At 47.1% G+C, this 20,565-nt stretch overlaps 1 non-coding gene across 1 annotated transcript; it reads left to right on the forward strand.

Annotated features, from left to right (window-relative positions):
- Positions 1 to 14,932: 14,932 nt before the first annotated feature.
- Positions 14,933 to 15,004, forward strand: trnaq-cug (transfer RNA glutamine (anticodon CUG)). The gene has a single exon. It is a non-coding gene; the product is annotated as a tRNA-Gln (tRNA).
- Positions 15,005 to 20,565: the final 5,561 nt, after the last annotated feature.

Raw genomic sequence — 20,565 nt, forward strand, 5'->3', positions numbered from 1 at the left:
TGGTGGGGCAGCCCAAGCCATTTGAGGCCCCCGGGGGTCGGCTCTGGACAGGGTGGTGCCCTGGCACTCTACCCAGGCACTGCTAAGGTGCCCGGGTGGCAGGTTGCCCATGCCAGGTATCAGGCCCACAGGTGGGGTGAGGGAGACTCGAGCACCCCCTAAGAAATAGGTTTGGGTGTGGTGGGGGGCTCCGGAGGCCACAGTGGGGGTTCTGACGGGGGTCTAGAAATCAGGGCGGCATTTAAAAATGGCGTCCTGATCTCTTCATGCAGGAAGTGAGGTAAATACGACCTCGGTGGGGTGTTCCTCCCCAAGAGTCCCTATGATAACGGGATCATTCTCGGCACTGCAGACGCTGAGAAAAATCCTGCTACACGCACCCAAAACGGGACTCTGTTTTTTGGTCATTAAATCGCGCCCAAGATTTGAGTAAGTCAGTTTAAACCATTCTGCAGTCAACAAGTGTGAGTAGATGTTTAAAAATTTTACCAGAGCTTTTGAAATTGCTTTCTGTCAATGGCTATATCCCAAAGTTGTAATTACAGTGTACATGTAGATGCTGTCTCAACTCCTAACAAGGGACACAAAGAAACATGCCGCATTGCCTGTAACTATAATTGCAACTGTGCACTGACGCTCGTTAATTGTTGCATCCAGTTTTTCAGCCACAACATGGCAATAAGTGATAATTGACAGTGATGGACGTGCAGTGCTTTTGTAACCTTTGAACAAATTGCACTTTTCCTCTGATACAACCTTCAGACACCAAGGTGGTGATTTCATAGACTTGCAAATCTGCAAAAGCACTTGCATTCCATTTCTGGAACTATGGGCTGGATTTTACTGGCCCCCGCCAGCTGTGTCTCTGGTGGGAGGGCACTTAAAATAATTTGCGTGATTAGCCCACCTCCTTTCTGCCCAACTCCCCCACTCAGTCCCCATAATACTGGTGTGGTGGCCAAGGCACCACCCCAAGGCCCATTAAGGCCCTTAAGTGGTCAACTATTGCTCAGCGACGTAGTGGTATTGTCACTGGACTAGAGATCTGGGGACATGGGCTCGAATCCCACCAAGGAAGATGGTGGAATTTGAATTCAATAAAAAGTCTGGAATTAAAAGTCTTATGACGACCATGAAAACATTGTTGATTGTTGTAAAAACCCGTCTGGTTCACTAATGTCCTTTAGAGAAGGAAATCTGCCATCCTTACCTGGTCTGGCCTACATGTGGCTCCAGACCCACAGCAATATAGTTGACTCTTAAATGCCCTCGGGAATGGGTAACAAATGCTGGCCCGGCCAGCGACGCCATATCCCTGGAGGCCGCCGCCGTGCGCATGCGCGGACTCAAAACCAGAAGTGCGGGGATCTGTATCCGCAGCTGAAGCTGTGAGAATCACTCCGGGTCCTTGCTAGCCCCTGAAGGTGAGTGAATTAGCCTATCTTTGTTTGAGGAAACTCCGGAATGAAACGCCAGCGTTTCTACGCCGGCGTGGTGACATAGTCCCATTTTTGGAGAATCCAGTCCCATATCCTTTAAGTCCAAGGTCCTGTTTGCAGTGCCAGCAGCAGCCACAATTCAGTTCTCTTGCTGCTGCCAGAGCCCGCCAGCCAATCAGATTTTACCTACTGAAAGGCGGATGTTTGACCCCCATCGAGTTAAAGCCATCCATATCGCGTTATGATTACGGGGTGGCCTTGTTTAAAGTTAGTACATTCGAGACCAACTTTTATTCCAAGGGGCGAGCACTGTCTTGTGTTGGTTTTACAGTTGTGGTTTTTTTTTGCCATGATGAAGGAATGGAACAAATGTGCTTCTGTACTTTTTGGATCAAGGAGCAGAACAAGAGACACCTGGGGTAATTGTATCACTTCCATTTTGTTCCCAGTCATGGTTATAAATTTTATAGCATGAAAGGGCTTCACTGTTGAGGGAATTTTAGGTTGGTTGACTAACAAGCTGTTCAGGAAATATCAATGTAGAATAGGTTCTATAGTATGCCCAGCTTTTAGCAATCTTCTCCGGTACAATTTTTTGTTGTTGATTTACTAGACTTTTAGCATTGTTTATATAAAAGCAAACACTTTCACAGTTCCACTGTGCCTCGCTGTGTATAGCTGCGGTAAAGTGATGGCAACAACCGACTGGTCTAAAGTTTCTCGCCCTGACTGTCAACTTGATGGATGCAAACCATACCAATGGCAACACAGTAACAGATCCTGGGGACAAACGAAAAATTCAAAACTTTAGGAGATTGGTTTAAAAGTAGAAATTAGGCAGAAACATCTTCACCCAAATTTCCTTGCAAAATCAATTAGCTATGCCATACTAAGTGTAGCAGAATGAGTGAAGCTGTGATTAATTGAACAGCTGAATGTTGTAAACAACAGCTTGCGTGGATAACAAATTTTACGTTTTATTGTTCGGGTTACTTTTTTTTAAAGAATTGCGTTCTACCTTTTTCCTAAACTCGTTAAAATGTATTTTAAATGTTTGAATATTTTATTATATTTCCTAATGCGGCAGCTTATGTGTTATTCTTTTGTCAAGATTTTGCAGGTAGGTTATTTTCAAAGAAAGCAGTATTCAATATACTTTTATGGACAGCTACAATGCAGGAGAAGAGCATTCAGAAAGGAACCATTTCTACAGGGGGTAGCAAAACAGCAAAAGACCATCTGCTGGGACAGGAAGCAAGTAAACCTGAACAGCTGAAGGGAGCTGCAGGAGATATTAGGAAAGCAATGACTACGTCCCTCGTCCCCTCTGTCTCCTGACAGGTTATTTGTTATGGAACTGCATGCATTTTGAAAAAAGTGAGAAAGGTATACAGAGATTGTGCATTACTCACTACTCATTAGTAGTCTTCAAATGTCATTAAATCAATCTGCAGCATTTCCTCCTGGATTTGTTTAGCTAATCTACTTTATTTTCTTGCTAGTCCCATTGTAAAATTAAGGGCTTATATCGCTTGTCGCGGATTCCATTTTTCAGCCCTGCAGTGTATTTGCAGCGTGAATTTATGAGGGTGGAATGTTCACTCTGCAAGCTTTTTACGACCAAATGTAAAGCTCAACATAATTGTGAACCTCTAGGTTCTAATCAGCAATATTTTGAAATCAGTTGTAACTCATTTGAGATGAATAAGCTAAAATGGTTGTTAAAATGATACCCTGGCAAATCTGGGCGATACTACAATTTTCTGTGATCTGCTCATTATCATTAATTGCTCCAGTTGCAGCTTTGAACATGTGTGGGGAAGTAACTGAATGCTGCAGTTGAAAAATTGTGATTCAGGTGAAATTGAAAGGTATGCAGCCATTTTAGAAGGAAAATAAGGGAGGGGGGGCAAAAAACCTACAAGATTGGAAATGTTCAAAAGACATTTAATTCATGAATAACCCTGACCATGGCTGAAAGGAAGAGGGACTGTGCCTGTCATGGGAGGCCTCATGCAAAGGTCCTGTTCAGGTCACCTATATTTTAACTGGGCAGATGTGCTAAATGTGATCTCGTGTCAAATCTGCACACGGTCCCTCATAGTTCTAGATTCCCCATGAGGGGAAATATCCTCTCAGATACTACCATGTCAAGCCCCCGCAGAATCTTACATGTTTCAATAAGACCACCTTCTAATCGCCAATGGATATAGCCCCAACCTGCTCAATCTTTCCTCATAAGGCACCTCCTTCATCCCAGGGGTTAAGAACACAGAACATATAGTGCAGAAGGAGGCCATTCGGCCCATCGGGTCTGCACCGACCCATTTAAGCCCTCACTTTCGCCCTATCCCCCTAACCCAATAACCCCTCCTACCTTTTTGGTCACTAAGTGCAATTTATCATGGCCAATCCACCTAACCTGTACGTCTTTGGACTGTGGGAGGAAACCGGAGCACCCGGAGGAAACCCATGCAGACACAGGGAGAACGTGCAGACTCTGCACAGACAGTGACCCAGCGGGGTATCGAACCTGAGACCCTAGCACTGTGAAGCCACAGTACTAGCCACTTGTGCTTCTGTGCTGCCCGTAACCTAGTTAATCTTCTCTGAACTGCTTCCAATGCAAGTTTATCCCACAATAAGGAGACCAAAACTGCACTTAGCACTTCAAGTATGGTCTCACGGGCAGCATGGTGGTGCAGTGGTTAGCACTTCTGCCTCACAGCACCGAGGTCTCAGATTTGATCCCGGCTCTGGGTCACTGTTTATGTGGAGTTTCGCCCCAACAACCCAAAGATGTGCAGGCTAGGTGGATTGGCCATGCTAAATTATGCCTGAATTGGAAAAAATGAATTGGGTACTCTAAACTTAAATAAAAAAAGTATGGTCTCACCAATGCCCTATACAGCTGTAAAAACACTTCACTACTTTTGTACTCCATCCCCCTTGCATAAAAGGCCAACATTCCATTTGCCTTCCTAGTTACTTGCTGTAGCTACATCCTGACTTTTAACAAAATTGTGCGCAGGAAACCCAGATCCCTCTGTACCGCAGCATTCTGCAGTATCCCTTCATTTAAGTAATCTTCTACTTTTCCATTCTTCGTTCCAAAGTGAACAACCTGATATTTTCCTAGTTATAATTCAGCTGCAAAATCTTTGCCCACTCACTTAACCAATCTATATCCATTTGTAGGCTCTTTGCATCCTCCTCACGACTTGTATTCCTACCATGACTCGTTGAAAATATGACTAGACCCCAAGAAAATTGGGGAGGACTAGAACGTATCCATCCCTGCAATGGAGTTGGATAGATCAGTTCATGACCCGAACAAGCCCGCACTCATAAAAGGCTCCACCAAAAATCGGAATTTCCGGAAAAGGCAGCTGTAATCCTGGAATCCGGTCACAAATATCATTTTCACCCCTCCATGGAGTCTCCCCAACTCCATGAAAATACATGGATCATCAGAAAATTTGGCTACAATACAGTTGGTCGCTTAACTAAGTTAATGATATATATCATTATTAGTTGTGACCCTAACACTGACCCCTGCGGCACTCCACTAGCTACAGTTTGCAAATCCGAAAATAACCCATTTATCCTGACTCTCCATTTCCTGTTAATTAGCCAGTCCCCTATTCATGCTCATATAGCTGCGCCTACATCATGAGATTGATCGTACCTTGTGTGGTTACTTTTTAAGTGGCAGCTTATCGAATGCTTTTGGAAATCCAAATACATTACATCGATTGGTTCCATTTATCCACTCTGCTTGTTACTTCCTTAAATAACTCTAATAAATTTGTCAAATGCCATTTCCCTTTCACAAAACTATGTTGATTTTGCCTGATTGTAACATGATTTCCGAAATGTCTTGCTCCTACTTCTTTAATGATGGATTTTCCTAAATTACAGGCATTAAATCAACTGGCCGATAGTTTCCTGTGTTCTGTATCCCTCCTTTCTTGAATTGTGGTGTTACCTTTGAGGCTTTCCAATCTATTGGGATCTTTCCAGAATCTTGAGAAGTTTAGAAGATTACAAGCAATGCACCCATTGGGAAAAAAATTATGGGCTTTGAAGAACAGGAAACAGGGTAAACTGGGGGACTTAATTAGGTGGGAATCACAATCCCAGATTCCTCAGGGACAATAAAATTGTCAATCATAGAAACACTTTAAAGTACCAATAGCCAAAACTGCAAGCTCTCTCTATCATGCGTGAATAAATATTGTGCAATTGGCAGCAGAGATTAGAGACCCAGAGCTATTAATCAAGCAATGTTTTCTTCTAAAGTGGTGGTGTGGGCTTAAGTAGGATGCTCTTTGCAAGAACTGATGCAGGGCAGCACGGTAGCACAAGTGGATAGCACTGTGGCTTCACAGCGCCAGGGTCCCAGGTTCGATTCCCCGCTGGGCCACTGACTGTGTGGATTCTGCATGTTCTCCCCGTGTCTGCGTGTGTTTCCTCCGGGTGCTCCGGTTTCATCCCACAGTCCAAAAACGTGCAGGCTAGGTGGATTGGCCATGATAACTTGCCCCTAATGACCAAAAAGGTTAGGAGGGGTTATTGGGTTACAGGGATAGGGTGAAAGTGAGGGCTTAAGTGGGTCGGTGCAGACCCGATGGGCCAAATTGCCTCCTTCAGCACTGTATGTTCTATGTTCTATGTTCCCTGGGTGTTTCAGGTGTTTCAGGTGTTTCAGTCGGCTGTTTGTGGAACCTCAGCCAAGAATGCATAATGAGGCTTGGCTGAGAGCCCAGAAATCAATTACATCATTGAAACAGTGTGTTTTATCATGTTCTGATCACCATTACCTAGAGGTAATCGTGGGGCAGCATAGTGGTTAGGACAGTTGCTTCACAGCTCCAGGATCCCAGGTTCGATTACCGGCTTGGGTTACTGTCTGTGCGGAGTCTGCATGTTGTCTGCGTGGGTTTCCTCCGGGTGCTCTGGTTTCCTCCCTCAAAGGTGTGCAGGTTAGGTGGATTGGCCATGCTAAATTGCTTTTAGGTTAGGTGGAATTACTGGGAAAAGTGGTGGTGTGGGCTTAAGTAGAATGCTCTTTACAAGAGCCGATGCAGACTCGATGGGCCGAATGGCCTCCTTGAGCACTGTGAATTCAATGAAATTCTGTCTATGAAATTAATCCTATTTAATGTACATTCCCAAGTCTACAATAATCTGTTCCATAATTGTTTTTGGAATGATTTATTTCCAGTAACAGTCTGAAATACACACAATGAATTTGTCCTCCAGGCTGCCTTTGCCAGTTTGTTTTGTACCTTTCTGACAAAATCCCATTATTTATTGACTTATACTATATCCTACACTGGAGCTACTATTATGAGGCTTACATGTTGCAAATTAGTATTACATTTAAGCTTAATGCTGACGACAAACTTGACCAGATTTTAAAAAGAGTTCAACCCTCAAAATTCCTTCACCTATAAAATGCATACAGCTAAACACTCTGGGGGTGATTTGAGCCCTATCACTCCATTCGTGAGAAAGTCAGCATGGATTCAAAATACGACAGGAAGCAAAATGAATGATTCTCTTCGGCACAATTGGCTTTTGGAATCTTTCAGCCCCGCCAGCCAGCCAGTGGAGTAGTGCAAATTGTGCGTCATGTGACCGGTACCCTCATTTTAATACATTAGCATGTCATTAGTGAGCACTCTCCCCAGACCTACCCCCTTTATGGCATCTTGACCCAGTGCCAGCGTGAAGTCTCGCCGGTATCATTTACTGCAAGTCTGGCTAGGCATGACGCAGTTCCCTTTTTAATCCCGGTCCTGCTGCCTGCTTTGATCTACAGTCTTCTGGTTAGCTGCTGCAACATTACTGCACCCTTTGGGATTTGTCTAACGTTTTGGACACTAGAACCCCTGCTCTTGTGGACTGGCCGAAAAAAATCCATTAGATTCTCTGGCAGAACCTGTGATGTCGATTTTATAGACTTGGCAAGCAGCTAGCCGGTGAATGTAGGATTCTCAGCCAGCTCCTATTCTTGTGTGTGATTGGTGGAGTCAGACAGAGACTTCGAGAAAGAAGGCAGGTCTTCTGAAGAGTTCCCTCTTTTGTTTCAGCTCTGTGAAGGAAGCTCAGCTAGAAGGTAGTGGAGAACCTCCCTGTCTCTCTCTTTTCATTTTAAGACAGTGTAGCTAACTCTGGAAGACTTTCTTGTTCAAGCGGCATCGGAAGCCTGCAGAACTAGGAAAGAGATGTTTTGAATGTGAAATTGCCAGCCATTTTTCCACAGATTAATAACAGTTTTATGGTTCTGTCTGAAGGGCTGGAAAGAGCTAAATATTGAAGCTTAAGGTGAGAGCATCCATGATAAAACAATCAGAGGTTTGTGCAGAAATCAGGCAAGTAAAAGTCTGCTAATTCTAGGTCAAAGGCTAGTAATTTCTCAGGGAGACAAAAGCTCCATTTGGTGATAGAAGAGCAAAATTGGACTTATCTGAACATCCTGTGTGCAGCACTATCTGCTGGTCGGCGATTGGAAATGCACTGACAGGAGAAGGTCGGCGATTGGAAATGCACTGACAGGAGAATCCTGTACCTAGCTCCATCTGGTGGTGGAAGGACAGAACAGCACAACCTGAAACTTGCTGGAATTAATCTATTCTCCCAAGGCCACAACAGCAGCAGTGAAAAATAATCTCACACTTTTTCCCTTAATCACTCTTTTTCAAAAATCCTCTCCGACCCTTACCATGTGCCTGTCTTGTGTGTGTCTGGGTGGAGGGTGGAACTGGGTTCTGGGATTAGGTAGACTGGTAGACCATTGTCCTTTTATTTCTTTAGATATATATTCATCTTTTCCCCTTATTAATAAACAGTTTGTAATGTTTTACTTATAAACATTGTGTCTGTATATCATTGGTGCAGTCAAGGGCTAAAGATCTTCGGAAAACATGAATTATTGGTTAATTCACTGATGTTGGGACTCCGGGGGATGTGGGGCTGGAATTGACCGCGCACACGCCAAGAGTGTCAGAACAATTGGTCACTGGGACATCGGAACACCTGGATAACTTAGACAAGGTGCTCTGTCACTGTGCAGCCCATGGTGTTCACCTCTTAGGGACCAATGTGTTTTGTACGCCCATGAGATGACATACTTGGGCTATCGCATGGACCGGAATGGCCATCACCTGGACGAAAGATAGTTCGGGCCATCTGGCAAGCTCGGGTTCCTGAGGGGGATATGGAACTTTGTTCATTCCTGGAAGTCAATGATTATGATGGCAAGTTCCTCCTGGGCTTGGTGACAATGTTGACCCCTCTGCATAAGCTCCTCAATTAGGCCAGGCGTGGACATGGGATCTGCCACAGGAGATGCCATTCGTGGAGATGAAGAAGCAGCTCTGTTCACCCATTTCGACCCCATTAGGCCACTCGTGGTCACTTGTGATGCATTGCCTTATGGCAGCAGGGCAGTGTTGTCCCACCAAATGGACAACGGGATGGAGTGCCTGATATAATTTGCCTCGTAGATGCTCACCATCGCGGAGCGTAACTATGCCTAAATCGGGAAGGAAGGTTCGGCCGTGGTGTTTGCAGTTAAGAAGTCCATCAGTGTGTCTATCAGCATTGGTTCACAGTGCTCACCGATCACAAGCCATTGTTGGGATTGTTCAAGAGAAAAGGGCCATTCTCCCCATTGTGCCGGCTAGGATTCAGCAATGGGTCCTATTTCTGATGGCATACGAATACATGCTGGAACACTGCCTTGGTACACAGATTGCACATGCGGACGCCTCGAGTAGGCTCCTGCTCCTGATTCGGCTGCAGATGCCCTCTAGCACCGACGAAGATGTCGCCACCATGCATTTCATGGACACGTTACCTGTCACGGCTGCCGGATAGGAGCGTGGACCCAAACAGATCCCTTACGAACCCGGGTTCGTCATGGGACCAGGCCAATTAGACTATGAACTACCCTGCTGAGGAGGCAATGCTTCCTCATTAGTGGGGAACAAAACTGGCCATAGAAAACGGGGGTGTACCGGTCGTGGGAGTCCCCTCGGGAAATGGTGGGGTATAGAATTTTGTTCTACATTCAATAAACATTTGTTTCCTTTACGCTCCTATGTGGTCGCTTCCTTGGTTCCAACAATGAGTGAACATTATCTTTTATTAGAGTAATAGATGTCTACAGCACAGGAAAGGCCTTTCGGCCAATTGTGTCTGCACTGGTCAAAAACAATCACCTCAGCATTCTAGTCCCATTTTCCAGCACTTGGCCCACAGAATTGTATGACTTGGAATTGCAAGTGCTGATCTAAATACTTCTTAAATGTTATGAGGGCCTCTGCCTCAACCACCCTTTAAGGCAGTGAGTTCCAGACTCCCACCACCCTCTGGGTGAAAATGTTTTTCCTCACATCTCCACAGATTAAATCTATGCTGCCAAGTTATTGATCCTTCCACAAAGGCGAAAACATTATTTCTGTCTACTCTATCTATGCCCCTTATAATGTTATACATTGCAATCATGTCCCTTCTGCTCCAAGGAAAACAACCCCAGTCCATCCAATCTCTCTTCATCGCTAAAACTCTCCAACTCAGGCAACATCCTAGTAAATCTCCTTTGCAGTGCTATCACAATACTCTAGCTGTGGTCTAGACAACATTTTATGCAGGTCCAAGATATTCTCCCTGCTCTAAAATTCTATGCCTCACCTAATAGAGGCAAGTATACCATATGCCTTCTTAACCACTGTATCTACCTGCCCTGCTATCTTAAGGGACCAGTGTACATTCACACTCTGATCCTCGGGTGTTTCCCAGGGTCCTGCATTTATTGTGCATTCCCTTGCTTTGTTTGTCCTGCCCAAGTGCATCACCTCACACTTATCTGGATTGAATAACATTTTAACTCATCAGTCCATCTGACCAGCCCGTCTATATCCTTCTATAATCTAAGACTCTCCTCCTCATTATTCATCACCCCACTAATTTTCATATCAAATGTGAACTTACTGATCAACCCTCCTATGTTCATGTCTAAATCATTTATATTAGTTTGTATCACTGTTACGACACCCTGGGTTTGTGCAAGACCGATTCTAGCCCTACAGTCCCCGGAGTCCCAACACAATTGAATTAATCAATAAATTGTATGAAGTTTCTGAGATCTTTCACCCTTAACTGCTCCATTGATTTACAGGCACCAGATTTGTCAGTGAAACACAACAACTGTTTATTCATAACAATTATAGAAAAAAGACATACAATAATTATAATAGAATAATCTACTACTCCCCCCTTTTACTGTCCCAACCTCCATCCAAACACACACAAGACAGACACACACAGAGGGAGGGAAAGGGGTAAAATAATCAGAGGATTAATATGAAATGGAAGATGAGAGTCCTTGCTTTGGGTGTTGCAGAAGTAGGTTGTCCTCCCAGGATGCTGAGTGTTTGAAACCACAAATTGGATTGCTAACACGGATCATCTGGCTGTGCATTCAGTCAGAACTCCCAGTCTATAAGATAAAAGCAAATTACTGCGGATGCTGGAATCTGAAACCAAAGAGAAAATGCTGGAAAATCTCAGCAGGTCTGGCAGCATCTGTAGGGAGAGAAAAGTGCTAACGTTTTGAGTCCAGATGACCCTCTGTCAAGGCAACGGTTTAAAATTCAGCCATTGCTTTGACAAAGGGTCATCTGGACTCGAAACATTAGTTCCTTTCTCTCCCTACAGATGCTGCCAGACCTGCTGAGATTTTCCAGCATTTTCTCCCCAGTCTATAAGGTTTGCTATAGGGGAATCACTTTAACTTTTATTACCCTACCCTGGGCCTTCACTCAAAAAAGCAGCCTCAGGCCTGTGTAATGTCTATTTGTTTCCAACTCCACCAGAATGACCAACAGCCTTTCTGAGATAAGAACAGAGTCCCCCACACGAGATTTAAAAAAAGGTTTTTAAACAGTTGACCTTTCCTTCAGCTGCTACTTGACTGGATTTTTCTTGTCGTTCAATCTGGCTGTGCAGTGAGAAAGGTTTTAATTTGGCTCTTTAGATCCAATCCATCAGATAAGAGAAAGAGAAATCAGAGCTGTGTCCCTCGAGCTTCTGATCAGAATGAAACTAAAAGCAAGGTGAAGCCGTCTGCCTTTGCAGAAAATTGCAGCTCGGTAAGCACCAATCAGCATACGTTATCAGCTAAGGAAGGCACAGTGGTGCCGTGGTTAGCACTGCTGCTTTATGCCGCTGAGGACCCGGGTTTGATCCCGGCCCTGGGTCACTGTGTGGAGTTTGCACATCCTCCCCATGTCTGCGTGGGTCTCACCCCACAACTCAAAGATGTGCAGGTTAGGTGAATTGGCCATGCTAAATTACCTCTTAATTGGGAAAAAAAGAATTGCGGACTTTAATTTTATATAAAAAATATTATCAGCTGAGCCCCAAAATCTGAAATAGCTCATTGGCCATCAGCCAAGTCCCTGAAGATGAGTCATTACTGATGTCAGACCAAAAAGCACATCCTTTTGAAGTTTTTTAAAAGTTAAAGGTGAAGCCCATCTTAAAGGCATAGGTCCCATGAATTGTCCAGGTATGGAAATTGAAATAGCAGAAGAAGAGAAATTAAAAGGAAAAATAAGGGGCAGACAGGAATGAACAGGAAGATCCTTACACCATCGGAACACCAAATAGGAAGAGCAACAGTGTACAACATTTTATTTGTAAACACATTGATTATTTAGGGAGGTATTGACCTGAACACATCTTTCAGACCACCAGAAGCCCACAAGATGTCTCGATTCAGTCCTTTTATTCTTGATCCATGGACCCAGGAGGCAACATAACAATTTTGTTTGAGGGTCCAGTTGTGCAGCATTCTATCTGTAAATGAAATCATCAAATTGCCTTATCCTACAACTTTTCTGCCACCCTTTCCTATCTTTCTTTCCTTCCCTGACAGGTTACTGGATTTCCTCAGTGTCTGTCACAACCATAGACCTGAGGATTGGGAACAGTTTAAAATTAAGCAATGGCTGACCAAGGGACTGATTAAGGAGGGGAAAACACAATATGAACGTAAGCTCGAGGGGAACAAAAAACTGACTGTAAAAGTTTATAGAGGTAGGTAAAGAGAAAAAGATTGATAAAATTGAATGTAAGCCCCTTACAGTCAGAAATGGGGGAATTCATAACAGGGAACAAAGAACAAAGTAACTAAATTCATACTTTGTCTTCTGTCTTCACAAAGTAAGACGTGAATTATGTACCAGAAGTTCTGAGAAACACAGGTTTTAGTGAGGAGCTGATGGAAATTAGTATTAGTGGAGAAAAGGTTTTGTGGAAATTAATCGTATGACGGCAGACAAATCTCCAGGGGTAATCTTCATCATAATGTACTTAAGGAAGTGGCCCTAGAAATAGTGGTAATTTTTGAAAATTCTTTGGACTTTGGAATGGTTCCTACAGATTAGAGACTGGCTCATATAAGCTCGTTATTCAAAAGAGAGATAGAGAGAAAACAGGGAACAATAGACCAGTGAGCCTAACGTTGGAAGTAGGGAACTTGTCTGAGTCCATTATCAAGGATGTCATGGCACAGCATTTGGAAAGCAGTGGTGTAATCAGACAAAGTCAGAATGGATTTACGAAAGGGAAATCATGCTTGACAAATCTACTAGAATTCTTTGAAGATGTAACAATTAAAGGAGAATTGGTGGATGTGGTTTATTTAGACTTTCAGAAGGCTTTCAACAAAGTCTCACATAGAAAATGACTATGTAAAGCTAAAGTGCATGGGATTGCCGGTAGTGCCATGAGATGGATAGAAAGCTAGTTAGCAGACAGGAAGCAAAGAGGTGGAATAAATGGGTCTTTTTCCGATTGGCAGACAGTGACTAGTGGGTTACTGCAGGGATTTGTGGTAGGACCCCAACTGTTCACATCATATATCAATGATTTGGATGAGAGAACTAAATGTATTAACTCCAAATTTGCAGATAATATAAAGTTGGGTGGGAAGGTGAGCTGTGAGGAGAATCCAGAGATGCTTCAGTGGGATTTGGACAGGCTGAGTGAGCGGGCATATGCATGGCAGGTGTAGTATAATGTGGATAAATGTAAGGTTGTCCGCTTTGGTTGCAAAAATAGGTAGGCAGATTATTATTTGAATGGGTGTGAATTGAGAGAAGGCGATATTCAGCGAGACCTTGTTGTCTTCGTGAATCAGTCACTGAAAGTAAGCGCACAGGTACAGCAGGAATGCTGGCTTTTATAGGGGGAGGATTTGAGTATGGGAATAGGCAGTTTTACTGCAATTGTATAGATCATTGGTGAGGCCACACCTGGAATACTGTGTGCAGTTTTGGTGTCTGTAGCGCACAAAGACTCCGAGAGACGAATAGAGTGAAGTCGATGAGGCTTTATTAAGCGTGACTGTTTCCCCCGCAGTTCAGTAGTAGACTACCTGCGGGGGAGGGCTCCAGGTACTTATACTCCGCCTTCAGGGCGGAGCTAGAGGTCAACGTCCAACCAGGACCCGGGATCTGTCAGCCAATGACATCATGGCTTCACAGTCCCACATGACCCCTAATGCATACTACCACATTCACCCCTTGTTAAAAATGAACCCGGCGGGGTGATGCTTCGCATGGTGGTAAGGGTTTACAAGGCTGGTCCTGGGAGGAAAACTTTCACATGTTATAACAGTATGTACAAGGTTTTTTTTTGTTTCAAACTATTTACAGTAATCGTCAGGAAAAGACAAAATGTTCTCGTTAAAAGTCCACATATTGTACTGTTAGATCGATGCCACGAGTCGGTCGGGCGGTCTGGTCGATCGCCTCGGCCCCGGTGGTGGTGGTGCTTGTTCAGGTGTTGTCTTCTCCGGGAGCCTTACGGTTTCAGCTTGGGCTTTATTCCTGGTCGGGCCTGGGAGGAGGACTGATCCTCCTGGGAAGGGGGCGGTCGCGGGGTGCGGCGGTGGCAGGAAGGGGGGGGGTTGGGTGATTGGTGTCGGGGTGGTGTGTGTGTTGCCGGCGGGCGCCAGATCTCGCAGAGAGACCGTGTCCTGTCGGCCGTCGGGGGACTCCACGTAGGCGTACTGCGGGTTCGCGTGAAGAATGTGAACCCTTTCGACCAACGGGTCCGACTTGTGCGCCCGCACGTGCTTTCGGAGCAAGATGGGTCCTGGGGCCGCCAGCCAGGTCGGCAGCGACGTTCCAGAGGAGGACTTCCTGGGGAAGACAAGGAGGCGTTCATGAGGCGTTTGATTAGTGCTAGTACACAGTAGTGACCGGATGGAGTGGAGGGCGTCCGGAAGGACCTCCTGCCACCGGGAAACTGGGAGGTCCCTGGACCGTAGGGCTAGTAGGACGGTCTTACAGACCGTGCCGTTCTCCCTCTCTACTTGCCCGTTCCCCCGGGGGTTGTAGCTGGTCGTCCTGCTCGATGCTATCCCGTTACTGAGCAGGAACTGGCGCAGCTCGTCACTCATGAAAGAGGACGGTTCCATGGTGTAATGGTTAGCACTCTGGACTCTGAATCCAGCGATCCGAGTTCAAATCTCGGTGGAACCTTAGTTTCGGGGCAGCACGGTAGCATAGCGGTTAGCGCAATTGCTTCACAGCTCCAGGGTCCCAGGTTCGATTCCTGGCTGGGTCACTGTCTGTGCGGAGTCTGCACGTTCTCCCCGTGTGTGCGTGGGTTTCCTCCGGGTGCTCCGGTTTCCTCCCACAGTCCAAAGATGTGCAGGTTAGGTGGATTGGCCATGCTAAATTGCCCTTAGTGTCCAAAATTGCCCTTAGTGTTGGTTGAGTGGGGCTACTGGGTTATGGGGATAGGGTGGTGTGGGATTGGGTAGGGTGCTCTTTCCAAGAGCCGGTGCAGACTCGATGGGCCGAATGGCCTCCTTCTGCACTGTAAATTCTATGAAATCTAAGGACCCCCTGTCGCTGTGGACGTATGCGGGGCAACCGAACAGTGTGAATATGGTGTTCAGGGCTTTAATGACTGTGGCCGCGGTCATGTCAGAACAGGGGATGGCGAATGGGAAGCGGGAGTACTTATCCACCACATTAAGGAAGTATATGTTGCGGTCGGTGGAGGGGAGGGGTCCTTTTAAATCCAGACTAAGGCGTTCAAAGGGGCGGGAAGCCTTAATCAGGTGCGCACCATCCGGCCTGAAAAAATGCGGTTTGCACTCTGCGTAGATGTGGCAGTTCCTTGTGACTGTACGGACCTCCTCTAAGGAGTATGGGAGGTTGCAGGACTTGATAAAGTGGAAAAACCGAGTGACCCCCGGGTGGCAGAGGTCCTCGTGGAGGGTTTGGAGGCGGTTAATTTGTGCGTTGGCACATGTGCCGTGGGATAGGGCATCAGACGGCTCGTTCAGCTTTCCGGGACGATACAAGATCTCGTAGTTGAAGGTGGAGAGCTCGATCCTCCACCTTAAGATCTTGTCGTTTTTGATTTTGCCCCGCTGTGCATTATCGAACATGAAGGCTACCGACCGTTGGTCGGTGAGGAGAGTGAATCTCCTGCCGGCCAGGTAATGCCTCCAATGTCGCACAGCTTCCACTATGGCTTAGGCTTCCTTTTCCACTGAGGAGTGGCGGATTTCTGAAGCGTGGAGGGTTCGGGAGAAAAAGGCCACGGGTCTGCCCGCTTGGTTAAGGGTGGCCGCTAGAGCTACATCGGAGGCGTCGCTCTCGACCTGGAAGGGGAGGGACTCGTCGATGGCGTGCATCGTGGCCTTTGCGATATCCGCTTTGATGCGGCTGAAGGCCTGGCAAGCCTCTGTCGACAGAGGGAAGGTCGTGGTTTGTATTAGAGGGCGGGCCTTGTCTGCGTACGGGGGGACCCACTGGGCGTAGTATGAAAAGAACCCCAGGCAGCGTTTCAGGGCTTTTGAGCAGTGCGGGAGGGGAAATTCCATGAGGGCGCGCATACGTTCGGGATCGGGGCCTATTATCCCATTGCGCACTACGTAGCCCAGGATGGCTAGCCGGTTGGTGCTAAAAACGCACTTGTCCTCGTTGTACGTGAGGTTCAAGGCTTTAGCGGTCTGGAGGAATTTTTGGAGGTTGGCGTCGTGGTCCTGCTGGTCGTGGCCGCAGTTGGTTACATTGTCGAGATACGGGAACGTGGCCCGCAACCCGTGTTGATCAAGCATTCGGTCCATCTCTCGTTGGAAGACCGAGACCCCGTTTGTGACGCCAAATGGGACCCTTAGGAAATGGTATAATCGCCCGTCTGCCTCGAAGGCTGTGTACTTGCGGTCACTTGGGCGGATGGGGAGCTGATGGTAGGCGGACTTGAGGTCCACGGTGGAGAAGACTTTATATTGGGCAATCCGATTGACCATGTCGGATATGCGGGGGAGAGGGTACGCATCTAGTTGTGTGTACCTGTTGATGGTCTGGCTATAGTCTATGACTATCCTTTGCTTCTCCCCTGTCTTCTCTACTACCACCTGCGCTCTCCAGGGACTATTGCTGGCCTGGATTATGCCTTCCTTTAGTAGCCGCTGGACTTCGGACCGAATGAAGGTCCGGTCCTGGGCGCTGTACCGTCTGCTCCTAGTGGCGACGGGTTTGCAATCCGGGGTGAGGTTCGCAAACAAGGACGGGGGTTGCACCTTGAGGGTTGCGGGGCCGCAGATAGTGAGTGGGGGTATTGGGCCGCCGAATTTGAAGGTAAGGCTCTGTAGATTGCACTGGAAGTCTAATCCCAGTGATGTGGGGGCGCAGAGTTGGGGAAGGACGTGGAGCCTGTAGTTTTTGAACTCCCTCCCCTGCACCGTTAGGGTAACTGTGCAGAAACCTTTGATCTGTACGGAGTGGGATCCTGCAGCTAGGGAAATCTTTTGTGCGCTGGGATGGGTGGTCAAAGAACAGCGTCTTACCGTGTTGGGGTGGATAAAGCTCTCCGTGCTCCCAGAGTCGACTAGGCATGGTGTCTCGTGCCCGTTTATCAGCACCGTTGTCGTCATCGTCTGGAGTGTCCGGGGCCGAGCTTGGTCCAGCGTTATTGAAGCGAGACGTGGTTGTAGTAGTTGAGCATCTTCTGTGAACCCCGTGGAGCCGTTGACACTGGGGTCCGTTGTTGCCGTCCAAGATGGCGTCGGGGATGAACAAAATGGCTGCCCCCATGCATCGCACATGGCTGGGGGTCACAAGATGGCGGCGGGGGTGGACTAAATGGCCGCCCCCATGCGTCGTACAGGTCTGCGGTGGTCCAAGATGGCGGCGCCCTTCCTCCCCTCGTGGTGGCCGGGACCCAAAATGGCGGCGTCTGCGGGTCGCACATGGGGCGCTGGGGGGGTTGGGGAGCGTTAGGAACGCGCGGGGCTCCCTCATCTCTGGGAACAGCGGTGGTCGGGACCCAAATTGGTAGCGCCGGCGGGTCATACGTGGGGCGCGGGGGGGGGTTTGGGGGGGCGTTAGAGACGCGCAGAACTCCCTCTTCTCCGGGGAGAGCGGTGATCGGGACCCAAAGTGGTAGCGCCGGCGGGTCATACATGGGGCGCGGGGGGGGGGGGGGGGGGTTGGGGAGCGTAAGTGGCGTGCAGGGCTCCCTGTTCTCCCGGGACCGCAGTGGTCGGGACCCAGAGTGGCTGCGCCTGCGGGTCGTACATGGGGCGCTGGGGGGGTTGGGGAGCGTAAGCGGCGTGCAGGGCTCCCTGTTCTCCCGGGACAGCGGCGACCTCGCGGGATAGGCACACAACCGCGAAATGGCCCTTTTTCCCGCAGCTCTTGCAGATCGCTGCGCGGGCCGGCAGCGCTGCCGGGGGTGTTTCGCCTGGCCGCAGAAATAGCAGCGGGCGCCCCCGGTGCGACTTGGCGTTTGGACCGCGCAAGCCTGTGGGGTGTCCGGGGGGGGGGGGGTGGGTTTGTCGCGACGGGTACGTACGGAGCCCAATGGGCTGCCGTGCGGTCGGGGCCGTAGGCGCGGGTATTTCGCGTGGCCACGTCTAGGGAGGCTGCTAGGGCCCGTGCCTCTGAGAGTCCTAGCGACTCTTTTTCTCGAAGTCTTTGGCGGATTTGGGAGGAGTTCATACCTGCCACAAAAGCATCGCGCATTAACATGTCCGTGTGTTCAATTGCGTTCACCGATGGGCAGCTGCAGGCTTGTCCCAAAATTAGTAGCTCGGCGTAGAATTCATCTATCGATTCTCCGGGACTTTGCCGTCTCGTTGCGAGTTGATAGCGAGCGTAGATCTGGTTTACTGGGCGGACATAGAGACTTTTCAGTGCTGCGAACGCCGTCTGGAAATCCTCTGCGTCTTCGCTGAAAGAGAAAATCTCCGTGCTTAACCTCGAGTGCAGGACTTGTAGTTTTTGGTCTTCTGTGACCCGGCCGGTGGCCGTTCTGAGGTAGGCCTCGAAACAAGTCAGCCAATGCTTGAAAGCTGCTGCCGCGTTCACTGCGTGGGGGCTGATCCTCAGGCATTCTGGGATGATCCTGAGCTCCATAGTCCTTTTTAGTCACGCTTAATAAATTGTAGCGCACAAAGACTCCGAGAGACGAATAGAGTGAAGTCGATGAGGCTTTATTAAGCGTGACTGTTTCCCCCGCAGTTCAGTAGTAGACTACCTGCGGGGGAGGGCTCCAGGTACTTGTACTCCGCCTTCAGGGCGGAGCTAGAGGTCAACGTCCAACCAGGACCCGGGATCTGTCAGCCAATGACATCATGGCTTCACAGTCCCACATGACCCCTAATGCATACTACCACAGTGTCCTTATCTGAGGAAGGATGTTCTTGCTATTGAGAGAGTGCAGTGAATGTTTACCAAGCTGATTCCTGGGATGGCAGAACTGTCATATGAGGAGAGATTAAACGAAAGAGAAAATGCTGGAAAATCTCAGCAGGTCTGGCAGCACCTGTAGGGAGAGAAAAGAGCTAACGTTTCGAGTCCGATGACTCTGTCAAAACTTTGACAAGGAGTCATTGGACTCGAAACGTTAGCTCTTTTCTCTCCCTACAGATACTGCCAGACCTGCTGAGATTTTCCAGCATTTTCTCTTTTGTTTCAGATTCCAGCATCCACAGTAATTTGATTTTATGAGGAGAGATTAAGTTGGTTAGGATTATATTAATTGGAGTTTAGAAGAGTGAGAGGGGATCTCATAGAAGCTTATATAATTCGAACAGGATTAGACCGGGTAGATTCAGAAAGAATGTTCCCAACGGTGGGGGAGTCCAGAATTAGGGGTCATAGTTTGAGGATAAGGGATAAACCTTTTAGGACTGAGGTGAGGAGGAATTTCTACACCCAGAGAGTGGTGAATCTGTGGAAATTACTACCACAGAAAGTAGTTGAGGCCAAAACGTTGTGTAATTTCAAGATGGAATTAGATTTAACTCTTGAAGCTAAAGGGATCAAGGGATATGGGGGGAAGCCAGGATCAGGGTATTGAACTTGATGACCAGCCGTGATCATAATGAATGGTGGAGCAGGCTCGAAGAGCTGAATTGTCTCCTGCTGCTTCTATTTTCTACGCATGTTTCTCCGTATATTTTGAGTCTCCATATCATCTCTTTCCAGAGAGAAGAAGGTTTGGGACAATACCATATTATTGTATGGGGAGGTGATGGCATAGTGGTATTGTCACTGGACCAGAGACCCAGAGTAATGCTCTGGGGACCCAGGTTCAAATCTCACCACTGCAGATGGTGAAATTTGAATTCAATAAAAATCTGAAATTAAGAAGTCTAATGTGTTATACTACCACGACTGGTAATATGTTGTATTCTTTGTATTTTCTTCCAGAATGACCCGATGCAGTGTTAACAAAGAATTTCCCAATCAAAAGATTGAAACAAAACTAATTTGTTATTACACTACTAATTAAATGAAGTTCACACACTCTACAGAGCTAGAGAGGGTAATAAATGATATTGAATTTGTATTACAATATTCAATATTCTAACTAATGACTAAATACATTATTAATTGACCTTGCTTTGCCTATATCTAATTAACAATCAATCTTCTCTCTCCATGTTCTTCTCAGCTTCTCTTCATGCTTCTCCTCATTGCTTCTACCAGAATTTCCTGAGATGCTGTCTTAAATATAGAGAATTTGTAACGCCCTTTAGTGTTTGATTTACACATAAATGTCATTATTAACCCTT

This window comes from Scyliorhinus torazame, chromosome 6, assembly GCF_047496885.1.
Source record: "Scyliorhinus torazame isolate Kashiwa2021f chromosome 6, sScyTor2.1, whole genome shotgun sequence".
In the NCBI taxonomy this organism is placed as follows: Eukaryota; Metazoa; Chordata; class Chondrichthyes; order Carcharhiniformes; family Scyliorhinidae; genus Scyliorhinus; species Scyliorhinus torazame.